Source organism: Natator depressus, chromosome 26 (genome assembly GCF_965152275.1).
Source record: "Natator depressus isolate rNatDep1 chromosome 26, rNatDep2.hap1, whole genome shotgun sequence".
NCBI classification, from domain to species: domain Eukaryota; kingdom Metazoa; phylum Chordata; order Testudines; family Cheloniidae; genus Natator; species Natator depressus.
In genome coordinates, this window is record NC_134259.1 from 1,634,310 (window position 1) to 1,658,397 (window position 24,088).

A 24,088-nucleotide genomic window follows, 5' to 3' on the forward strand; every position below is an offset into this window, starting at 1 on the left:
CCGGTTCTCCTCTCACTTATGCCGGTGTAAATCAGGAGTAAGGTCAGTTGTGTCAACAAAGTTCCTCTGAGTAAGGAAGAGGAGCCAGGCCCTGTGCATGCAGCCCCTGGGGAGTTATGTTTTGCCATGCTTTAGAGGTAGCTGTTTTTTCTCTAAATTTCCACGTAAATCTCAGGATGCGGTTGGCCTTGTCTCTGTGCCAGGACTGCCTTCAACAGCAATCTCTTGAGAGGCTAATTTGAATTTAGGAAAGGAAACTGAAGAATTTCCTTTTCTTGCTTCAGGGCAGAGCAAATAATGGGGCCTTTATTCCCTGATAATTAACTTGCTTTTTACATGGCTTTAACTTTGCTCCAGCTCCAGCCTTCGATGTGAAAAGAAGCCTGTTACTGGAATCCTGGCACGGAACGACTTCCCCCATGAATTCTAGAGGAGCGTGATAACTGCAGAGACGCAGCGATACGTTTCCAGAGTGAGAGGACTGGCTCCAGGGAACGCTTTCCAAACAGGCAGCGGAGAGTGTTTCGCTGGAGGGCCCGGAGAAAGGGGTTCGGACGTTGTAAAAGGCCCACCCAGTAATTCCACTATTGTTGCACTGGATACACAGTCGGCAATAGGGGGCAAGCATTCCGAGTCTTCACTCCGGCACAAAACGCAAACCTGACGCCAAATGCCACTGCCAGCCGCAGCAGCCCAGCCCCCTTGATTTCAATGGGGTTGCACCAGTGTAACTGGACCTGTCTGCACCAAGGGCATTGAGGTCTGACACCGGCTCAGTGATCTTCTCTGGTGTCTAGGGGGCAGGTACCAGTCTGACAAAAACTGCCATCATAATAGGGCCCTATGCGGGCAGCATCAACAGAGAGGCCAAATGTGAATGTGATGCATCCGATGACGTGAGCTGTAGCTCACGAAAGCTTATGCTCAAATAAATTGGTTAGTCTCTAAGGTGCCACAAGTCCTCCTTTTCTTTTTGCAAATGTGAATAAACTCCCTTCGTGCCCTTCCAGGGAAGAGGCAAGGCTCTGGCAGGGGACAGACTGCGTGGGAGGGAAGTCTGTAGCTAGTCAGTCGCCACCACTCCCACCCTGGCATAGGCCAAGGAGCGGGACAGAGAGTGACCATCTTTGCCTCTCCCAGGTTTCTCCCATTCTTATGGGGATTCCTGCAGGATGGTTGGGCCGGGGGTAGGGGGACTGTTTTTGCCCCCTTTAAAACTGTATGAAAGCTAAAAAGGCCAGATCAACCAGCATTTTCAAAATTCAGTGTGAGTGTGCGCGCGTGTGCTGGGGTGGCCCATCCTGGCTGGCTTTACCACCACCTGGCTGAGCAGAGCAGAGCAAAGGGGACGGGGCACGGGGGAGGAGAGACACTTGTTTTTTAATAACTGCCAAACAGGTGGAGCAGCAGCAGCAGCGAGCGTATCAATGGGGAACTACGTGCCAGGGAAAATGGAGCTTTTGTGCACCCACCGTCCTCAAGGGCTGGAGCCCAGAATAGAGGGAGATAGTGGCCCAGCTGCTTACAGCTGGGATTCTCTTAGAGGTATTAAGTCATCAGCTCGGAGTGGCTCAGACACTTACCTTCCCCTCCCCACCAAAGTCACATTTATCCTGCCGCAGCACCTAGGAGCTCCGAGACCTGTTGGCACTCACCCTCCGAGCCTCCTCACACCTACTCCCATGCCCCCGCCCCTGAACACAGCTGCTGCGGGGCCCGTTTGGCCGTCACAGGTCAGAGCCCCGAGACAAAGTTTTGCAAAACGCCATTGAAATTGGCATGCTGCTTCAGTTAGAAAAGGACCCAGCAAAACCCAGCGAACCTCCAGCACAACACTTCGGGGGAGAGCTTCAGAGGCTTATTTGTCACGCGAAGGCCGGAAATGATGTATCCCTTTTTAAAAAAATCTCCGTTCAGCTGTCTTGCCATCAGATGCCGAGATGACGTTCCTTCCCACTCCTGCCGTATAAACAATAACCCTCCCCCACATCTTCTGCGAAGAGCAGGGCCCTATGAACAACGCGAGAGGTGATTAAATGAAGTCCAAGGAGAGCCATCTGTCACTGGAGCGTTTTATGTGGTGTCAGAAGCTACAGAAACTTTCCACAGATACAAGAAGCACATCTGCCTCACCCTGCCACCTGCCTGACAAACCTGTCCTGAATCGGCTAGACGTAGCCGCCAGGCATGGGTCGTGCCTCAGGCTCAGGGAACGTGGAACCTGGCCCCTCCAGAGCCCAGAATCGCAGCGCCAGACCCTCTGCTCTGCTAACCTGACTTCGCACTTGCGAGCAGTGCCAAGACGTGTAGGGCGCCAGACCGTCAGCTGGTCTGAATGGACACAGGGCTCCAGCGATGTCAGTGGAGTCACTTGGAAAAACAACTGGCATTTTTCAAACCAGCTCACAGAAAATTGTGAAAAATCTATTTTTCCTTCAAAATCATCTGCAAATTATTATTATTTTTTTTTTGGCGCAAAAGGACAAAATTAAAAAGTGATTAAAAACAAAACAAACCCCCAAAGAGCTTTTGGTTTCTGGGTTTTTGATGAAACACCCCCCGCAAATTTCAGCCAAAACTGGAATATTTTGGTTTGGTCAAAAAATTTTCACTGGAAAAGTGTTTGAGATAAAATTTCAGCCGTTTCTAGAGTCATGCTGATCTACACCAGCGGAGGAGCTGCCCAGAGTTAGCTTCAGTTGCCAACTGGAGCTTTCATTTTTATAGGGAAGCCCATCAGAGATGTCAAAACCATCTTTACTCACCCCCCTCCACCCCGCAAAAACCTAGCATAGGAGGCATTTGGGGAGGGGCTGAGAAAAGGGAACCATGTAGCTGGCTGCAAATTAGAGAAGCCCTGAGACTGCTCTAACTTTCACCAGGGGCCAAACTACCTCAGGATTGGGGGAAGGGAATAAAGGTGAGCAGCTGCCCACCAATGATCTAGCCCCTTTTATCTTCAGGGGTAAAAAAGTCCTATTACATCATCTAGTTTATCGCCCAGATGGGACAGGATTGTTCCCTATTGTACAAACACGAGTGTTTTGTCCAGTCTAGGTTTAAAATCCAAAGTGATGTGGCTTGCACCACTGCTTCCTTGGGGAGACTGTTCTGCAGACCAACAGATCGTGCTCTCAGCAAGTTTCTGTCCTGGGTTGAAGTCTCTTTGGCATGGGAGAACCTGGATCCTACTACAGATCACTTAAGTAACTTTGGCTAACTTCATTTAATTAAATCAGTTTCCCTCCTATTCCAAAGCCATCAAACCACCACTGAACTCCCAGGCTCACTGTGAAAATTAATTAAAAGAAATGCTACCTTGGAAAGGACGGAAGAAGCAGCGTCTCAGTTGTAAGGAACAAATCCAAGATGCAAGAATGTGTTCTCTAAGGCTTCCATTCAGCAAAGCACTTAAATGTTAAGCACGTGCTTAAATACTTTGCTAAATCGGGGCCTCAAAATACACATGGAAGGCAAGTGTAAAAGTAACGTATGGCAGGGAGCTGCTGATTTTCATGTAGAATAATAATATTAATGGCTGGCTAGGAAAGAGGATTGTCTCTCCATGTTGAGGTTCGAATTTCCTCCTCCAGGAAAAAAAAAAAAAAGTGGAGTAGAAAAAGATTCCTATAGATCCTCCGAGGCTGGCAGCGAGATCACAAAACAACAGTTCTGGCTACGATTTGCAAAGGGAACCTTCACTAAATGGGTACATTCAACTACAAGAGCAATCAGGACAACTGCAGCCTGGTTGCTGAGAAACTCCAGAGCAGGATACTGACAATGCACCTAAACACACAGAGATTCTGCCCATTTTAGCATCAGGACGCCAAAGAATGTTACTGTAATGGACATACATAGTGAAAGAGGGACTCTTCCTCCTAAGTGGAAATGGCAAATATGAGGAACATAAGAACTACCATGCTGGGTCAGCCCAGTGGTCCATCTTGCCCAGTATCGTGTCTCCAGCAGAGGCCAGTACCAGAGCTTCAGGGCAAGTGTACAGAACAGGGCAATTGTCTTCCCCTCCTGGCAGTCAGAGGTTTAGGGTCATCCTGAGTGAGGTGTTATATCCCTGATCATCTTGGCTCATAGTCATTGATGGACCTATTCTCCATGAACTCATATAATTCTCTTTTGAACCCAGTTTTACTTTTGGCCTTCACAATATCCCCTGGCAACGAGTTTGACAGGTTTGTTGTGCATTGTGTGAAAAAGTATTTCCTTTTGTTTGCAATTCCACCAGCAGCCTATTAATTTCATTGGGTCACCTCTGCTTTTTGTATTGTGGGAAAGGATAAACAACACTTCTCTATTCACTTTCTCCACACCAGTCACTATTTTATAGACCTCTATCATATCCTCACTTAGTCGTCTCTTTTCCAAGATAAGCAGCCCTAATCTCTTTAGTCTCTCCTTGTATAGAAGCTGTTCCATACCCTTGATCACCTTTGTTATCCTTCTCTGAATCTTTTCCAGTTCCACTATGTGCTTTATGGGATGGAGAGAACAGAAACACACACAGTATTCAAGGTGCAGGCATACCATGGAGTTATATAGTGGCATTATGATTTTTCCTGTCTCTCTTAGCAGTTCCTAACAGTCTCTCAGCCTTTTTGACTGCTGGTGCACACGGAGCTGAAGTTTTCAGAGAACTATCCTCAATGACTCCAAGGAAACATGGACTTGGGAGCTTTGGAGATAAATGAAGAAGATGCAAATAGGCCTATGGACCCTAGAAATTAACTCCAGATCCGTTTTGTCCGACCCTACAGCAGCAACAGGCTGCCTGATAAACCCAAAGCAGAGCCTTCTCCTCCAATGCCTGCCATTCACAACAGGCTAGTCTGAAAAATATGTGGGCTGGTGCTTTGCCAAAGAGGGGTTGATTAGACTGTGAAATTCAGGGTTTCACAGCTGACCAAACTACTCAAAAAGCTCAACAGTCATTTCTTCCCATTCAGAGAGAGAGTTACCATCTCCTGGTTCCAAAGCCATGGCAAATGCAAAGCAATTCCAAGTATTCACCCCTCCGTTTACTGCTGGGAATGCAGAGAGCAGTGGCAACCAGCAGATCTCAACTAAGGACTTGACTTTTGAGGGGAAGGAGACAAAACGGCTTGCTGGGCTCTGCAGAGCCTTCTTGTACAAGAGCACTCTACTTGTAGCTCATAGAAAATGTTCCCACAGCTGGTGCTCAAGACTATGTAGCATAGATTCTGGGTTTGGAAGTGCCCATAAAGTCTGCGGTTGTTGTGATCTGTAAGTGGCTTCCTTTGAGTTGTTCTATTCACCTTCCAACAAAAAGGTCCTGGGCTCAGAAGTATTCCAGGCGCCAGTGAGGAAAGACATCGCCACCTGCTGGCAGCTTCTTGGCCTGTGTAAAATGAGTTCCGTTCCCAGTGCTTCTTCTGTGAAATGGGTGCACTCTCACCTTTGGCACTAATTGTTCCTTTAACTGGCAATCGCAACAGAGAGGCCAATGACTGAATGGGCCAATGGAGGCAGAGAGCTCCCCGGTCTGGCCCACTGGGATCCCCACAAGGTAAGGTTAAGGGACATTAGCAAAGATTCGGGGGTGGGGGGGGGGAAGTGAGCATTTCTGCTCCTTGTATTGCGTCCTATTCTGTTAATAAGTCATTCGAGCAGGAGACTGCAGCCCCAGGAGAAGCAATAAGACACTTTTCACTAACACCAGCTACAAAGGATATTCACCAAAACAGCTCTAACATATGCCTGCTGTCATCATCATGAATAATCGTTTGTATTACAGGAGCACAGAGACCCTAACTCAGACCAGGATCCCATCATGCTCGGTGCTCTACAGACACGTCAGATGGCCCTGCTCCTGAAGGCCTTACAATCTACACAGAGGAGACGGAAAAGGGGTGGGAGAAAGGAAGGATTAGCTCTGCTTTATAGGTGGGGAGCTGGGACATAGAGTGAGGTGGGGCCAGATTTCCAAGTGCTCACCACCCCATTAGGCACCCAATCAGTGGCTCACCCAAGGTGACCCAGGGACAACTACAGCAGAGTTGGGAACTGAGCCCAGAACTCCTGAGTCCTGGCCCAGTGCCTGAGCCGCAAGCCTAGCTTCCCTCTCCCTTTATGTGATTGGATGATGAATGGACCCATGTGGGAGCAGCTGGAGTTCTCTCATATTGACCGGGAGTTCCCTTTGCTCACGCTCTCCCTTGATACAGGAATAGAGACTGGGTCAGTGGGGTCTGGGGGCGGGAAGCAAAGTGCTATTGGCAACCTGCAAAGGGAAGCAGGAAAGTGGAAATGTGTCAGGCAAGAGACTTGTGGGTAATTTCTCTAGCAGGGTCACCAGAGGGAGAGGAACAGGAGCCAACCCCTGCTGAAGAGAGAAACGTATGGAGCGGATTGTTCTACAGAGATGTGCACTCGGCAGAAAAACCAGCAACTGCTCGACCTGCAGCAAGATTCCAGCCTGTTTCAAGGGACTCTCTCTCGTACTGACGTTTCTCTGCTCCTGCGGTCATGGGCTCAGGGCCGTAAGCTTTGGAAAGAGCGTTATGAAGAGGGAGATGCTCCCAGGTTAGCTGGGGTTCAGGATGTTGAGCTGACTTCAGTTTCCTGTTTGCAGACAATAAGGCCCTTGCTAAGTGGAGTTATTTGGCTGGTGGAGTTCCCTTAAAATATCTTCACTTAGGGATGAAATGATTCAATGTGCATGTGCCTTTCATTAAGCAAAAGCCCTGGCAGCAGAGCTCAGCTGATAGGACAATGACTTCACACAACCTCTACCCCTCCCCCAGCATTACTTAACATTGTAACTTCTATTGGCCGCAGTGTGCATCCATCTGCAAAAACACATTAAGGAGAGAGAGCAAAAGAGAGAGGTTGGCAGCTGACTGCAAAGTTATTCCCTTGAGTGTTACTTACCTGACTTTAACCAGATGCTGTTTATCCGCCTGAGCGTATGCTACATGCCCAGCGTGACAACGACAGGAGAAATACAAGAAATACTTGTTATGCTCTGGGCTTATTCCCCCACCCCACCCCCCAATATCATCCTAGGACCGGATATACAAGTTCCAGGAGAGGAATGTGTGTCCCTGGAGTCCCAAGTCAAATCTGGAATTCATGTATTCTGTAGATGTACTTTATTACATACAGGCATCAAGAAAGGTTTTGGAATTATCGTACTGGAGAGCTGGATTGTGTAGTTAAGGCTTGAGCGTAAGGGATCATTTTAGACATGTAATGCAACCTGTCAGCCCCATGGAGAATGAGGAGGAATACTTTGGCTTCAGGGTTTTTTCCCCCTTTATACACCCAGGCAGTTGGTTCTGCTCCAAAGCCCTTTGAAGTCAAAGGAAGGACTCCAGTGGGATCTGGACGAACCCTATGAGGCTTGATCGGGCTCCCATTAAAATCAATCACAAAACTCTCTGTCTTCAATAGGAGGGATCGGAGTTCTGGAACGCAGCAAGCCTGCCTCGCCAGGAGGTAACTAAGGGGTGGCGTGCGCGCCCGTGAACTTCACCAGCAGGGGGACAAACATCCAACAAGAGCATTTGTGCCCGAGCAAACCTGTGGCTGTGACATTAGCTTCCTGAAACCAGGAAGACTAACAATACCCTCTAGCGAGGACATTGCAGAGGAGAGCGCACGGGGCCATCGTGAATAGTCCAGACTGGAGCCCGCCGGAGGGGCTCGGTAGCAAAGAGCATGTACAAACGGACAGGATATCCATGGCCAGGCCTGGGTTTGTCTGGGTGTGACTGTGTGCATCTCCTTTATAGTTCCTGCACTCGTCTTACTTCCCCTGTCATTAGCTGCTCCACCATGCCACAGTCTGGACGCTCCTGTGAGAATTCACTCCAGACACCATGCTCTTCACTGCTCAGCAAGCAAACATTTTCCATGCCTGGGAAGCAGAGACCGACCAGGTAATATTCTGACCCATTGATGGCTAGACAGTGGTAAGCGAGAGCAGACAGAATTCATCCCTTCCTATCAGGCAGCTGTACAGAGTGAAGAGGACACTGAATTCCAGGCAGCTTTGCATTAGGCAAATAGGTAAGAGCAACTCGTGATCTGATAGATCAAAGAAGGGGCTGGGACAGACAGGTTCCAGGGGCTGGAATGAACTTGTGTGTGTATATGTAGGGGAGAGAGAGAGAATGGTAGATGGGTATGAAGGATGAAAGCTGGAAGACCAGAGTCTATTCTCCTTCCAGGCCCTCTGTGGCCCATGTCCCTGTGCCTCGGTCCCATCCTGCAGAAGCAGTTTGGCACTTCACACATTGTTCTGCAACTCTCTCTTCACTGTGGACATGTGGTAAGCTACTGCGGAGTGCTGCACAGATGAGCCCTCTGGCTCTGGATCCTGGCTGGCTCACTAAGCTTTCTGGATTATTGTCTCAATTACGTGGGGCATAAAGAACGGTTTGTAATGGCCCCTCGAGAGGCCACCAGAGGAAAGCAAGGGGATGGTTTTCATGTTTTCCAAGCTCTGTGAAAGCGCGAAGTGGAGGCTAGGTCTCCAGTACCAGTTGCAGGCTGTAGCCTCACCATGCAGAGCTCTGCTGAGGGCGGGGCTGCTCAGCACAAAATTCACCCTTTTACCCACCAGATTATTAAAGGTCTGGAGACCCAGCAGCTTATTCTCTTCTATAACTTGTTCTGAGAAGTCCAGGCCATAGAATCTCTGTAAATAAGGATACTTAGCACTGATGTACACCTCCCGCCCCCCAGCTTTTCATCCATGGATCTCACAGGGCTTTGGGCAGGCAGGTGAGCATTATTAGCCCCATTGTAGCAATGGGGAAACGGAGGCACAGAAAGATGATGTCGGAGTAGGGAACAGAACTCACAAGCTCTTGACTTCCCATCTGGTGACCCACTGCGTCCTACAGCAGCTCATGCAAGTGCGAAAGAACGATCAGAAGACGATGACGAAATTTTTTTGACTCAGCAACTTCCTCTGGATTATTACACGGGGAGTTATGGGTGGTGTTTCTTGTCTGAGCTTGAAACTGGAGTTTAATTTTGCAAAACTCTTAGGGCCTGATTCTCATTCACACTAACCACTCCGGCAGCATACAGGGGCCTTAAAGTGAGAGTTACATTTACACTCACTTTTACACTTCTGCTAGCACACAGCCGTAGTGGTGTAAAGCAGTTGAAGCATAAGTGAGAATAGGCTCTTAGCTGCTTTCTAAGTTCGGTAAAGCTGATGCACACCGGGGCCTGAGTACCTGGTGGGCTGGGCCAAAGCCGCATGGAGAATTTTAAAAACGAGAGAAATTTTGACCTGCATCACTAACTGAACGGGGACCAAGTGGAGAGAGGGAGAAGGAGGGAGCAGAACAGGGGCTTTGGAACTATTTTTATGGTGGGGGGGGTGCTGAAAGCAGAAGCCATGCATTTGGTTGTTATTACCACTTCCAGCCAGGGGGTGCTACCGCACCCCCAGTACCCCTAGTTCCAGCACCCCAGGAGCAGAACGTTGCTGTGTTCAGCACGTGTGAGAGGGCGGGAAGCGGCATTCTGAACATAGACACCGAGATCAGAGATACCGAGTCAGTGGGACCTGGGTGAAAGCCAGGCCTGTGCTGATGTCCGGAGAGCTGGGGCCTGCAGAGACGGAGAGGAGGGAGTTACAGAAGTCGGGGCAAGAGGGGTTCAGCGCATGGTGATGATCCAGCCTGAGTGAGATTCTGCCGTCACTGCCAGAAGAGGTGGTTTTAGAGTGAGGTAACTGTAGCTATCCCTCGGTGAAATGCTAGGAGACACGGTGACCCGGCTAGTTTTCACCACAGTACAGCAAGGTGAGGTCAGTCATGGGCCCTGCTGTATAGAGCCCCCGCCTCTTTTAGCGCAGAAGACATAGCCCAAGCATGGGGACTTGTGGAGGTGAGAGAGAGAGAGAGAGATAGGGTGTGTTTGAATTAAATCCTGATACCTCTAGAGGGAATCTCAGACAAACCAGATCACAGCCCACTGGATTCACAAGCACACTGTCTGCACACTTAACCTGGCCTCTGACCTGGGTTTAGGCCCAGCCTCCCCTACCATCCACACAGAGAAACCTCTGATCTGGGTATGGAGATGCCTTCAGCCTGGGCTACTTTACCCAACCAGGGGGTAGGGGAGAGGGGATGCTCCCACAGGGTAGGCTAAGCCAGACCCGGGTGCCAATCACCCGGGTTAGCTGCAGTGAAGACGGACTCTAAGCCTCTTTCGGCACGCTGGGCTCTGGCATCCAAGGCCATGTTTCCTTGGGTTGCGCTCAGCCCCTCACCCTTGCTCATTATGCAGTGGTTAACCTCACTGCAGCTTGAAGCTGGCTGCTAGTCAACACAGAGCTGAACAAGGGGTTTGTCTCCGGTGCAGTGTTTTCATTCAGCAGGCTGTGCACCGTCGGCGAAGAAGGCCACCACTCCCGCTGACCTGACTTCCAGGAACCTGACACATCCCCCGGGCGGAAAACACTGTCCACATGTTTACAAGGTCTCAACCCAGGAGATGGGCTAAAACCACCGGAAAGACTGTCCAGTCCCTCACGTCAGACACCACAGTCCTCCATTTCCTCTCCGATCTGGGAGCCAGGCATTTTTCACTCCCACTTGCTCCGTTTTCCACCCAGTTTCTGGCTGGGGCCATATGGCAAAAAGCAAAGGCAGCAGCTGGGTTCCGGTGCCTGGAAGCTGGGCACGGCCACCACATTCTGCGGGGCATAGCTGAGGCCGTTTGTTTTGGCAGCAGGGACAAGGCACATTAGCGGCTCCTGTGGTCAGAGCAGTGCAGGGGCTGCTCCTCCTGTGCATTCCTGGGGTGCAAAGTCACCCCAGAGAGGGTGAGGAAGGCCATGACCCACCCCCCCATACACACAGACCCTAGAGGGTTTGTGCTTCAGGGGATCCACCTCCATTCCCTTTGGTTTGTGATTATAGGTTCCTCCTCCCCCCATCTGAGGCACAGTTCCTTCTGCAGCTCTGGCCCACCACAAGCTGCTGCCCAAAAATCTCATTGGTCCCCACAGCTGCACTCACTGCTGGAAGGAGGGCCACACTCAGAGGAAGTCTAGGCGATGCCCTAGTTAGGGACAAGCCAGTCTGTCAGTGCTAGGGATGTCAGCGTGGAAACAGGGACCTTGCTTTCCTAAGAGGTCCAACTGCTCCTGCTGCATCCCCACAGGGCATTGCATTCCTGCCCGTGAGGTCATACGGCATGTCTCAGGCATGTGGGGGGGGCAGTCCCCAAATTCATATGGAGGGTCAGTGCTGGGCCTTCCCACCTTGCATAAGGATGCTAAAGCAGAGGCAAAATTAGGGGCAGCTTTTTGCCAGGTACGCTAGTTACGACTGTAATAATTTCCAAAGACTGAGCATTACGTGAAGGCACAAGGACCCACCAGGATCTGAGATGCAGTCTTTGTGACTGGACACAAAAGCTATGTCTACACTGCACTAAAACACCCGCAGCGGGGGGAGGGGTCCCAGAATCTGGGCTGCAGCCCAAACCTAGATGTCTACACTGCAATTGTATAGCCCCGCAGCCTGAACCGGCTGACATGGGCCAGCTGCGGGTGTTTCCTTGCACCGTGGACATACCCAAAGAACCCCCAGCAAGAGAAATGCTACTCAGTAATGCAGCAACGAGAGCCTGTGATGTACCCTGCGTGCCTGCAGCCCAGCCACTGCACCCCCCACCTTGAGAAGGGCAGGGGCGTGAGTGCTACTTTTCCTTATGTTCCTTTAAAAATCAATGACGCTGCTAATGTTCATAACTGCACTGTGCTCCCGCAGGGCAAAGCTGGGGAGCTAACAGGAGACTGAACTGGAGCACTGGGTATTTCCTCGTCCCGCTGCCCGCAGAAAACTCAGTTGGTTTTGAGAAAAATCGAATTGATTTCGCCAGCCACAGCTAGGCAGCGGCCACTGGGGAAAGTTACCTGGGCTTTGCACACATGTGCCACCAGGGGCTGCTTTAACGGTGCCAGCGACCACATGAGCACAAGGCAGGCTGCGGGCAGCGGCCTTCTGAGTGGTGAGGCGAGCCCTGGGCGCTGGGCCAGCGAGGGGTCACCCTCAGTTTCTCACAGGAAGGATGGGTGAGGGACTTGCTGAGGGACTCCGTGCCTCCCAGCACTTGGACACTACCTGCCTTCCGTGCATTTTCTTCCTTGATTGGGGATTTGGTGTTTTGCCTTTTTATGGCACACAAACAGCTCCCACCTGTCTCCCCAAGCCTAATATTGGAGCATTTGACATGCTGCTCCTTTGCTTGCTCAGTGTCCAAGTTTGCCAGAAGCTGGGAATGGGCGACGGGATGGATCACTTGATGATTCCCTGTTCTGTTCTTTCCCTCTGGGGCACCTGGCATTGGCCACTGTCGGAAGACAGGATCCTGGATGGACCTTGGGTCTGACCCAGTATGGCTATTCTTATGTTCTTACTGGCTCCCTTTTACTGCCACGATGCCTTTACCCAGTATCTCTCTAGGGACCACTGCTCAGTGCAGGGACTCTCCTGCCTGGCCGTTCCAGGTCAGTGCTCTTCCTTTCCCAATCTGCCCCCCTCCACAGGCCCCTACTCTCAGGGTGGACAAGAAGAGTAGAGCCTTATACACTGGGGCTCAGAACCCAAACAACAGAGCGCCCTGCCCTGGAAGGGAAGCATCTGCAGCTAGGGAGTCTCCTGCCCTCCAGACTGGAAAATGCGTCTTTTGCTAGGGAGACAGAAGCATTCTTCCATCAATCAATCTGCATCTACACCAGGGGTTAGCTGGGCATTGCTACCGTGCTCAGCCCAGGGTGTGGACTTTGCACCCCCACCCCACCCCCAAGCACCAGAGCTATGTCAACCTAAGTTTTAAAGGTAGAGCAGGCCTAAGTGACGGCAAAGGGGGTCTAAGTTAGCACGGGGCCAGAGCGTGATAGACTCACCCCAGCGATGCAGCCTTGTGAGCAAGGGTGGGCTATGAAAGCAGGCTATGGGCTTTTAGTCACACAGTAGGGTTCCATTTATAAACTGTGTATGAAGAGTTAATAAATCAGCAGCAGATGTTATAAGCATGTTACAGACATGAGTTGTGCATGCTATGGATGCTTAAAAGTAACGGTTACTACAATGGGTGTGATTTAGACCATTACGGATCAGAGGGTGTTTGGCTCGATGTCTCTGATGCCCCAGCCAGGTGCAGTCTGCTTGGATAGATTGACCCAGAACTCAGTGAATTTGGTTCTCAAGGGGTGGAAAGACACTCAGGTAGATACCCCAGTTTCTTCAGGCCTCACTAGGGCACGGCCAGTGCGTGATATAAACCGCTGGGAAGGATGGAACAATGAACGATGGCTTTGCCTGCTAAAATGCTCCAGGCACGTTTCTGGCATGCTTTCGTTTCTCACGGCAATTCATAGCAACCCTGGGAGGAACATCCCCAGAAGCTGGAGAGGGTGACAGATCACAAAAAGTGCAGAGGCCTGCTACTGACTCACTCAGTAACGTTGATCTGCCTCTCACAGGCCATCAGCAGCATGTATCGTACTAACACATGCCCGTGAATCAGTTTGCTGGTGACAGGATGCTCCGTTCACAGCATCCAAGGAGATAAAATTTTGTTCCAGGGACTAGACAGCCCAACCTCCCCCTCAGTGCCCTGGGGGCTGCTTGGATAAGGAGTGTCTCGTTCATACTCATCTAGCCCACCCCTGCCCCTCGCTATATGCGGAGGATTCCACTCACTCCAGTTTCTCACCCATTCTGAGACCTATTGACTCGACATCTATCCTTCCGCCCACTCACTCCCAGCATGGCTGCTGTCCAGAGCCTCCTCCTCTGCTGCTCCCATCATCCCTGCGAAATCCCTCTGCCTGCACTCTCCAACTCATGCCAAATCTCATCTGACAACAGACGGAGTTCTGCTCTTGCAAAGATCTGCCTATCTTGGTATGTGCCCCTTTGCATGTCTGTATACACGTATGTGTGGGGATACGTATGGGTGTGCCTGCACGGGCACGGGTGTCAGGGTGCATACCCAAGCGAGTCGCTCCCTGGCAGGTCTCAGATCACAGCACTCACCAAGAGCCTCTCTCCACGATGGGGGCACATCTCCGGAAGCAGCCGCTTGCTTTCAAAGTCTGCTGGCTCCAGCGGTGCTGGGGTCACATCCACTTGGCTCTGCGTCACTCACTGGCTGCGTCCTTGCCCTGTTGGGTTTCTCTCAGCTGGAGGATGGTGGAGGGGCCAGCTCTGTAGCAGAGACCCACACTCTATCTTTTGCTTTTCCAGCAGTGTTCACAATAGCCCTCATTTCCCTGCTTTTCCCTGTGCTTGCTGCAGCCTCAGACCCAGCTCTGACTCTGCCCCTGGGAGATGGTTTTATCCCTCAAGAAGCCATTTTCTTCCTTCCCTGTTTTGGGCTCTTCATTCACTATCCAACTTCCACAGACCCAGCTTGGCTGTGTGCCCGTCACCCACACACCTCTTCTGCCTGCTTTCCACAGCTGGGGCACATCAAGGCAAGGTCCTAATATAATCAGGGGTCAGAGCTGTGCTTCCTTTAGACTCATCTCTCCAGTTCCTGTAACCTCCCTACAAGGAAAACCGGACAGGAGGTGGTGGTGTGACATACAATAACCTGGGCTAGGCCCTGCCTCCCTCATTCTGCAGAGCTCTCAGGCTGCTAGATTGGCCCTGGGGGAAAGGTCCTGTCTTCACCAGAGTGTTTTACCTGGAGTTAATTGATTGCCAGTTAACTCAAGGTGGGTAACACCTTTGCAAAGCTAGTCTGGACACACCCAGGCTACAAACACTGGTGGTTAACCTGCATTGATCTCTAGGAAAAACCAGAAACCTGTGTGTACTAGAGCAAACCTTTGGGGAATGTCCAGATTATGTTGGGGTTGGTCCTGTTTTGAGCAGGGGGTTGGACTAGATGACCTCCTGAGGTCCCTTCCAACCCTGATCTTCTAGGATTCTATGTGTTAACTAGCTTGAGTTAACTGACAATCACTAACTCCAGGTAAAACTCGCCATTGTAGCCATACCTTAGGGCAGCTCAGGGGTGCAGTATCATCACTTCCCCGGAACAGAGATGGTGTGGTCCAGTGAATAGGGTCTTTGACCTGTTGTGCACCTTATGGTAACCTACATCACCTGTATTTTCCCTTATATTCTCTCCCCCCATCTCTGGGGATGGGGCTGTCTCTTGCTAGGTGTTTGTACAGTGCCCAGCACAAGGTCTACTATAACACAGCTGATAGAACCAAAGAGGACACTAGGCTAAGCAGGCTGGCTGAAGGACACCCCAATGGACTCCCCTCTTTACCTTCGCTTTCCTTCTCACTACTTCTCAGTGCTGCTGTATCCATAGGCTGCTTTGCTGTTGGGAATCAGTGCATGTTTCCCTCGCTGGCTTTCCTTGGCAATCATGAGTAAATTGCACATTTGGGGTTGGGGAGGGCTGTGAAATCGCAGGTACAATGGAATCCTTGTGCATTTACCCGCCTGTGTCCCATGAAACGCCCTTATGCGCTTTGCTGGGTCTCAGCTAATAGGTGGAGCAAAATAATCAAGGGGGTAGCGAGAGAGCTTGTGAAAAATGCTCTGTTCTATCTCATTGCCTCCCAGCTCCAATGAGCGGCTGTGTAAACTACGTTACTATTAAAGTCTGCTGGCACAAGGTAAAGCAGTCTCTGTGCACCAGCTAGCACACGGGTATTAATTAGCGGGAAAACATAAAGATGAAATTAAACACAATCTACGGTGTGTGCAGTCTATCCGATGCTCCCTCTGGGAGCTGGGCCAAGCACTCAGAGCTTTACTGTTTCATAAATACATTGCTAGGAAAATGCATTATCTTCTGAACGCTTTGAGTGCATTTAGATTTCACAGCACAATAATACCAAACTCCTGCTGCATTTTAAAGATCCGTCCCAGTCACTGACAGGCCCAATGAGACTTAAATAGCTGCCCTGAAAGGAAAGAGGGAGATGTTCTCGTCATAACTCTAGGGAAACCTTAAATCAAATACAGCCAGGATCTGATGGGTTCTTTTAGCAGGAAGAGAGGTGCAGCATCTAACAAATGCAGCCAGACCCCTAGCAAGGAAAAAGACAACACCTGCCCTGCCAGAAAAGAGCCAACAAGCTCTTCTCATTTATAGAGCTGGTTTCTTCATGCTCAGGATTCTCCAAAGAGAACAGTGAGGAAGGAGGATCATTACACCAGGAAGCGATACTGTCTTAGGAGAGTGATGGAGTCATTTAGTTTGCTGGAGGGATGATCATCTCTGATCAAAATCTGATAAAAGGGTCCTCAGCACCCTCCCATCTCGGTGCCTTGCATGGAAACCCTCTCCTAGACTAGACCTGAACTAGATGACCTGGGCAAGTCATGTCATTGTTCTGTGCCTCAGTTTCCCCACTGATAAAATGGGAATAAAGATACTGACCTCATTTGCAAAGAGCTTTGAGATCAGCTGGTGAAACATGCTAGATAAGAACTAGAGATTAATATGATTAGATACTTGGGCTGCTTTTGAACCTTCAGTTTCTTCTGAAAAAACCTATTGGTTTTTGGTGACTTCCACAGACTTGAAGGGAGACTGACTCGCCAGTGAGGGACATACCCATCTTGTCATTCTGGTTTACTATCTGTATTCTAGTAGTGCTAAGAGGCCCCCAGATGAGATCAGGCCCCAATGTGCTAAACATTCCTGTAGTAAGAGACAGTCCCTGCCCCAAAGAGCTTATAATCGAAACAGAGAAAGGCAGTCTCCTTTTACTCCTGGGGATTTGAGGCACAGAAAGATTATGGGCTAGATGTTCAAGAGACCTCAGAATGCAGGCGCCTCATTTCCTTTGAAAATCTTGCCACACGCATCAGAACAGGAGCGGAGGATGTTTGAAAAGCCTATGACTTGCTCATGTGAGAGAGAGCCAGGGATTTAACCTGTGTCTCCTGAGTACTCGGAGAATGTTTTAACCACAAGGTCGTCTCTCTTGTCCATGCCATCCTCCCTCCACACCAACGTCTGTACAGCTCTGAGTATGCCATTTGCATTACAACTTGCAAAGTGCTTTGGGATAAAAGGCTCTGTGTAAATAATGACCTTTATCTGAGAAAGGCACACCCATGGCAGGACAGAGAGAGCAGTGAAACTGTCCAATAGCCAGGAATTCTGTGTCTTTTCCAAGCATACTGGTCACCATGTGAATGACTGGTGTAGCGAGGCAGTGCACGGTAGCATGGCTTGACCCGGCTAACGCCTTTGGATCCATGCCCCACCACCACATCTTTGCCACGCTCCAGGTGTTTGGGATGCCAGAGAACTTCCTCCATGTGATCCGAGAGGTGCACGAGGGATGCAGCACCACCATTCGCTCGGTCGAAGGGGAGACCACCGAGATCCCGATCCGGAGCGGAGTTAAGCAGGGCTGTCCCCTCAGCCCCATCATCTTTAACCTCGCCATGGAGCCGTTGCTGCGAGCGATCTCCAATGGCGCAGACGGCTTCAACCTGGCTTACGCGGACGACCTGGTCCTGACCGCGGATGACCCAGAGAACCTCCAACGTATGCTAGATGCCACCAGTCGAGCTGCCGATTGGATGGGGCTCCGCTTCAATGCAAAGAAGTGCGCATCTCTCCACATTGACGGCAGCAAAAGGGACTCGGTGCAGACAACAGGGTTCCAGATCCAGGGCGAGCCCGTCATCCCCCCGGCAGAGGGGCAGACATACCAGCACCTCGGCACGCCAACGGGTTTCTGTGTCCGGCAGACACCCGAGGACACCATCCAGGAGATCTTGCAGGATGCCGCCAAGATCGACGCCTCCCTGCTAGGACCGTGGCAGAAGATAAACGCCCTGAACACCTTCTTGATCCCCCGCATCTCATTCGTCCTAAGGGGATCCGCCATCGCGAAGGTACCCCTCAACAAGGCAGACAAGATCGTCCGGCAGCTGGTGAAGAAGTGGCTGTTCCTTCCCCAGAGAGCCAGCAATGAGCTGGTGTATATCACCCGCAGGCATGGCGGTGCCAATGTCCCCCGCATGGGTGACCTGTGTGACATCGCGGTGATCACCCATGCCTTCCGCCTGCTGATGTGTCCCGATGTCATGGTAAGGAACATTTCACAGCAAACGCCCTCCATGACGCAACAAAGAAGCGGATCGGCAGAGCCCCCTCCACCCAAGACACCGCCAGCTTCCTGAGCGGTTCCCTGGATGGTGAATTCGGACGGGATGGGCACGACATCGCTTCACTGTGGTCCCGCGCTCGCAATGCCTCGCGTCGCCTGGGGAAGCGCATCGGCTGCCACTGGGAGTGGTGTGAGGAGCGCCAGGAGCTGGGAGTCCTGGTGCCCCAGATCAGGTCCGACGACAACACCATTGTCACCCCGAGCGCCAGGGGCCTGCTGGAGAGGACCCTGAAGGCGGCCATCCACTCGCTGTACATGGAAGCCCTGAAGCGTAAACCGGACCAGGGTAAAGCCTTCGAACTGACCAGCAAGTGGGACGCCAGCAACCACTTCCTCGCCGGGGGCGGCTTCACCCGTTTCGCCGACTGGCGGTTCATCCACCGCGCCTGGCTCAACTGCGTCCCGCTCAACGGAACCGTCTGCCACGGGAACCAAGACGAGCATCGCAGGAAGTGCGGCTACTCCAACGAGACCCTGCCTGGCAGCTGCACCACAATGCCATCCAGAACCGCCTGGCGAAAGCCATCGCACCGCGCCTGGGGGAGGTCCCCGTGAACTGCGCCATCCCCAGGACTGACAGCCAGCTGCGACCTGATGTGGTAGCCACCCACGAGGCCCAGAAAAAGATCATCCTCGTCGACGTCACAGTCTCCTTCGAGAACAGGACCCCGGCCTTCCGCGAAGCCCGGGCTCGTAAGCTGGAAAAATACACTCCCCTGGCCGACACCCTGAGAGCGAAGGGCTACAAGGTGCAGATGGATGCCCTGATCGTCGGAGCCCTGGGCGCCTGGGACCCCTGCAACGAGCGTGTGCTGCGGACCTGTGGGATCAGTCGACGCTACGCACGGCTCATGCGGCGCCTCATGGTCTCGGACACCATCCGATGGTCCAGGGACATCTACATCGAACACATCCCCGGCCACCGACAGCACCAGGAGGTGTGAGCCGGTATGACATCGTGCATCCACTATGGGAAGGGACTGAGAGACTTTTGCCATTGGACCATATGAACTGGAACCATAAACTCACTGAACATTAAATCCCACCAAATAAGGGTAGATCCATTCCTATCATCGTATCCGCTCATTATACTCCACACCTGAACATAGCCATTGTATGGACAACATACCCCCATATCTCAATGTCTGCACTTTGACCCGTTAAACTTTTACCCCCAATCGGGGAGATTGCAGATTATGTATTCCTTACGCCACCCGTTCCTAAACCGAATTTCGCACCCCTTGATAATCTGTACCTTATTCCCTGATAACCAGAAACTTCTATGCTTAAACTCTGTACCATTTTCTTTTTCCTTCAACATTATCTTAATAAAATTATTAATTCTGTGAAGTATGGTATTTGAGCGTAGACTGAGCTGCACTGGGGTAGCTTTCAAATATTCACTGGTAAAAGGTACAAAGACTCGTTTGGGCTGGAGTCCAGAGAGCAGACTTGATGAAGGAAATAAAGACCTTTACACTGAGATTCCCATCTCATGAAGCTGTACACTTCTCAAAGAATGCTTTTGAGATGTCAGTAAGCGCCAAATGTCTCCACTCCCATTCCAACACAGCAAACCCCATCGGAAGGACTTCTCGTCTTCAAAGTGCTTTACCAAGATGAACTGGTCCTCTCAAGCCCCCAGTGCAGGAGGTACATGGGTATAATTATTATTGTTAGCAATGGCCCAAGGCACAAAGCATGGAACCAACTTCCCTGAAGTTCAGGGACATTCTGATGGGGCCCAGGGCTTTGTTTTCATCCACTGTAGAAACAGGGCCAGCTTCAAAACTCTGAATCCAGAATCAGATGTCCATGGTGTTTTGATCCACGATGTTGGTTGGAGCCCATCTCTAATTATTACTACCACAGTGTATAAGGGAGAAACTGAGGCACAGAGAGGCAAAGTAACATGCCTAAAGGCACAGTGTGAGAGCAGGATTAGAACCCAGGAATTCCTGGCTCCCAGTCCTACAGACAGACCATCATGTGACACTTTTCTCTAAAGGACATTGGCCACACTCCTATTTGGCTGACAATCCACTGCTGTTCCTTTTCAATCACTGCTGTTTGCTGGGGGATACATGTACAGAGAGAGGCTCTTCCCTGATTTATCCAGTGATGTCACAGATCACAATTCTTCCTGACATCACACTGTCCCCTTGGAAACAAACATCATGGTATCACAAGTACAGGGCTGTGGCCCATCCGAACAAGGCAGGGACTGATTCGGGAACAAATTGCTTCCCTTCGCTTACCTCGAAGTTCAGCGATGCTGCCTCAGCAGCTGCAGGGGAAGTTCAGGACGACAGGATGGGGTTGCATACTATATTCCATCACTGCGAGGGGGCTGAGCTTCTTCGTTGACAAATCCCACCAGCGCCAGCCTTAACTTTGAATTTCTTGCTTTGGCTCACTTTAAAGAGTGTCTAACCAATCATTCACTCTTCCTGCCTAGAGCCAGGCCCATAGGCAGCTGGGACTGAGTCAGCAACACAGTTAGCCAGTGACCTGAGCTACGCATCCTTAACATTGTTCCCAGGAATAGCCACCAAGGACCTCACCCCGGCCGCACCATGCCACAGTTTGGCTAGTGAGTCCTGCAGGTCACTGTTATCTGTCAGACACAGCAGGCTCACAGCGTTGGCTGCTAGGGTCCCTGGCAGGAAGTGACAATGGTCCAGGCTTTACCGTTTTCCCTTTAAACATTAAAACACTGACAAGTTCAGGACAGAAGAACTAACAGCCATTTGTTCTGGTTATTGCTGCGAGCCTTGGAGCCAGATGTGACATTGACATGGCACATCTGGCCTGGTTTTTGGTTTCCATTGCGGAGTTTACCACATCCACCCCAGCCTGCTGGCAACGAAGAGGCTCACATCTGGAAGTAATTGCAGTTGTCACACTTCAAGGAGATACTGTACCACAGAGAAGAAAATTCGATACCAGCGGAGTGGACTCCTCTAGCTTGTCTCCAGATTTCAGACATATGCAGGCAGGGACAATGTCCCTGGCTGGGCTCAGAATTCGCCAGGGTGCTGGGCGTCACCTGAGTGGGGCAGCATGCTCTCAGCCTTACTCATCTCAGGAGGAATTGAGTAGAGCTGGGCAAAAAATTTCTACCAAAGCTTTTTTTGGGTGAAATATGCAGATCTGGTGACACCAAAACACTTTGTGAACTTGTGTTGATTTTGCTGAATTGTTTCAGCTGAAAAAAAATCTGATAAAATTGAAATGTATTCTTTCAACATTTCCTGGGTGATGGGACTTCTGCTGAGAAATTTACTTAAATTTTATAGTTAGAAAATGTAAAAGTTAAAAAAATGCTCAAAATCTAAACTAAACTCATTTTGTTTGACTTTCTGATCTGCCGAAAAGTTTGAAAAACGTTGTTTTCGATTTGACCCAAAACATTTTTTCCCCCTCAGTCTTTTGGAATTGCCAACACCCAGAAAAATCCTTTATTCACCCAGCTCTACAACTGAGTTGAGCACCTCTCTGGATGGGGCTCTTCATAACAAGGGATTGGGTTCAGGCCTTGTCCACACTGGGAATTTAGCCAGTGGGGCGTAGCTGCACCAGTGCAAACACCTGGAGTTGACACAATTTATACCAGTGCAGGGCAATGAGCAAATAGAGCCACACTGGTGTAACTACTGGTAGCTGAAATCCCAGCATCAAGAGAAAGGTACTGAGAACATGGCTTGTACATAGCAGCTTGCTGGCCAGCATCCATTCCCTGCCAGTGAGTCACTTTGGCTTCTAACCTAGTTATAATTAGGCCTGGGCAAACTGGTTCCGGCCAAAGGAGAAGAGACTCATCTGGCCATGTGGTCATAGCTGAGACTCATCCCCGCTGGATGGCTGTTGGGTGGTTACTGGTCTCAGTCCATTTCCTGGTGGGCAGATGCTGGGACTCCATGCTGTCATCTCTAAGCCCCTGCCTTCCTATCCAGCACAGGCCGAGAGCAGCTGAAACTCATTCCCCTCTGACAGCCATGCCATGATCTAGGTGAGACAAATTGCTATTCTTCATGCTGTTAGGACTGGACGAGTGTCCATCACTACACCTGACACCAATCTCTCCTTGCTGCTGGCAGCCAGATACCGCTACGGGTTCTTGTCCTTGCACTGTATTACATAGGACATAGGAATTGTCAGACTGGATCAGACCAGAGCTTATCTACCCCAATGTTTTGTCACTGGCTAGTGTCAGCTGCTCCAGAGGAAGGTGCAAGAATCCTGCTGTAGGGCAGTGATGAGTTAATCTGCCCCAGGAGAAATTTCCTCCTGACCCCCAGTAGTTAGAAGGTGCTGCCTACCCTGCAGCAGGAGGGTTTATAACTTCCAAAAATCTCATCTGTTTTTTAATACTGACTATAATAACTCTGGATGTTCTTTCTGTCCCCATAAATGTCTTATCCCTTTTTAAATCCTGCTAAGAACTTGGCTTCAATATCTTGTGGCAGTGAGTTCCACAGGATCATGGCACATTATAAAAATAATTATTTCCTTTTATCAGTTTTGAATTTGCCACCTTTTAGTTTCAGTGATTGTTTCCTGCTCTAAACAGGATCCCAGGGGCACATTCACCCACCACAGCATTGCTGGAGGGGGAGCTGCACTCAGCCCTTTACAGTAAGGAATAGTTTTAGCATTAGTTATTTCTAATTCATTCACGTTTATGAGCAACCTGACAATTTGGCAACTGCAGCAGGCCTGAGACTGTATCAAACTCTAATAAAAACCTCATAAAGATCTATTAAACTCTGCCATCAGTCTGCTGTTAGAGAAGATTACATAGCTGGCCCATTAGTGGCAAGCTCTTCACTCAGACATGCTGGCTGGAACATCTCAGTGACTTTAACATCTATCTATCTATCTATCTAATCGGATGCATGAAGTGAGCTGTAGCTCACAAAAGCTTATGCTCTAATACCTTTGTTAGTCTCTAAGGTGCCACAAGTCCTCCTGTTCTTTTTGCGGATACAGACTAACACAGCTGCTACTCTGAAACCTGTTTTTACAAAGTAATTGGATCAAAAACAATGGGCATCATGTAAAAATGAGGGCTCTAGGAAGACATGGGGAAGTGGAGTAGACGTTCTGTTTCAGACAAAAGGGGACAGACACATGGAATGAATTGTGGGAGGGCAAGTGAAAGAGGTGAGTGTAAATGAGTTCAAGAGAGCCTTATGCTAAGGCTGGATGCGGCTTAACTATCCACCATCCATTACAGCCAGGGCTGTCTCCTGCCTACCACATTGAAAATGTCGGGGCTAGATTATTGCCTTCCTGAGGCATCGGAGGTTCTGGGGGAAGCACAAGAAGGGGAGATAAGAGATGGCCTTTCCCACTGCTGCCCCTCCAGTTTTTGTGATTTATCTGGGAGGGAATGAAGCAACAGACTGAAATAGGAGAAATGAAACAGCATCTGAAGGGAAATAAATATTGCCATTGTTAGTCTCGCCAATATACTCTCAATGGAGCAGAAAATTATTGGCCAGAAGTCCCAGGGCTTTGCAGCTTTCACATGGGAGGAGCAGGGGCTGTGTGTGTGTGTAGGGGGGATATAAAGAACTACAGGTGGCTGATATGATCTCAGACCTGCTGCATTTGTTGAGAATCCAGCTGCTCCTCTCCTGCTGGACAATTTGTTTCACTGAGTTAATTTGCATCCATTCTGCTCATGAGCCTCCTTCCCCCAGATGATGGGATTTCCCACTAGGTTAGCTCCAGATTTGACACAGTTTTAGAAGTTAGGGAGACATTTTGTGCTAAGAACCAGGTTTGTATTATGAGGCAAATGAAAGGAGGAAAGAATATTCTGGCTAATAGCAGAAGAGGGCCCTGGGGTGAGATCCTGATAGTAGCAATGGGTCTGTACCTGTCTGAAAGAATGAACAA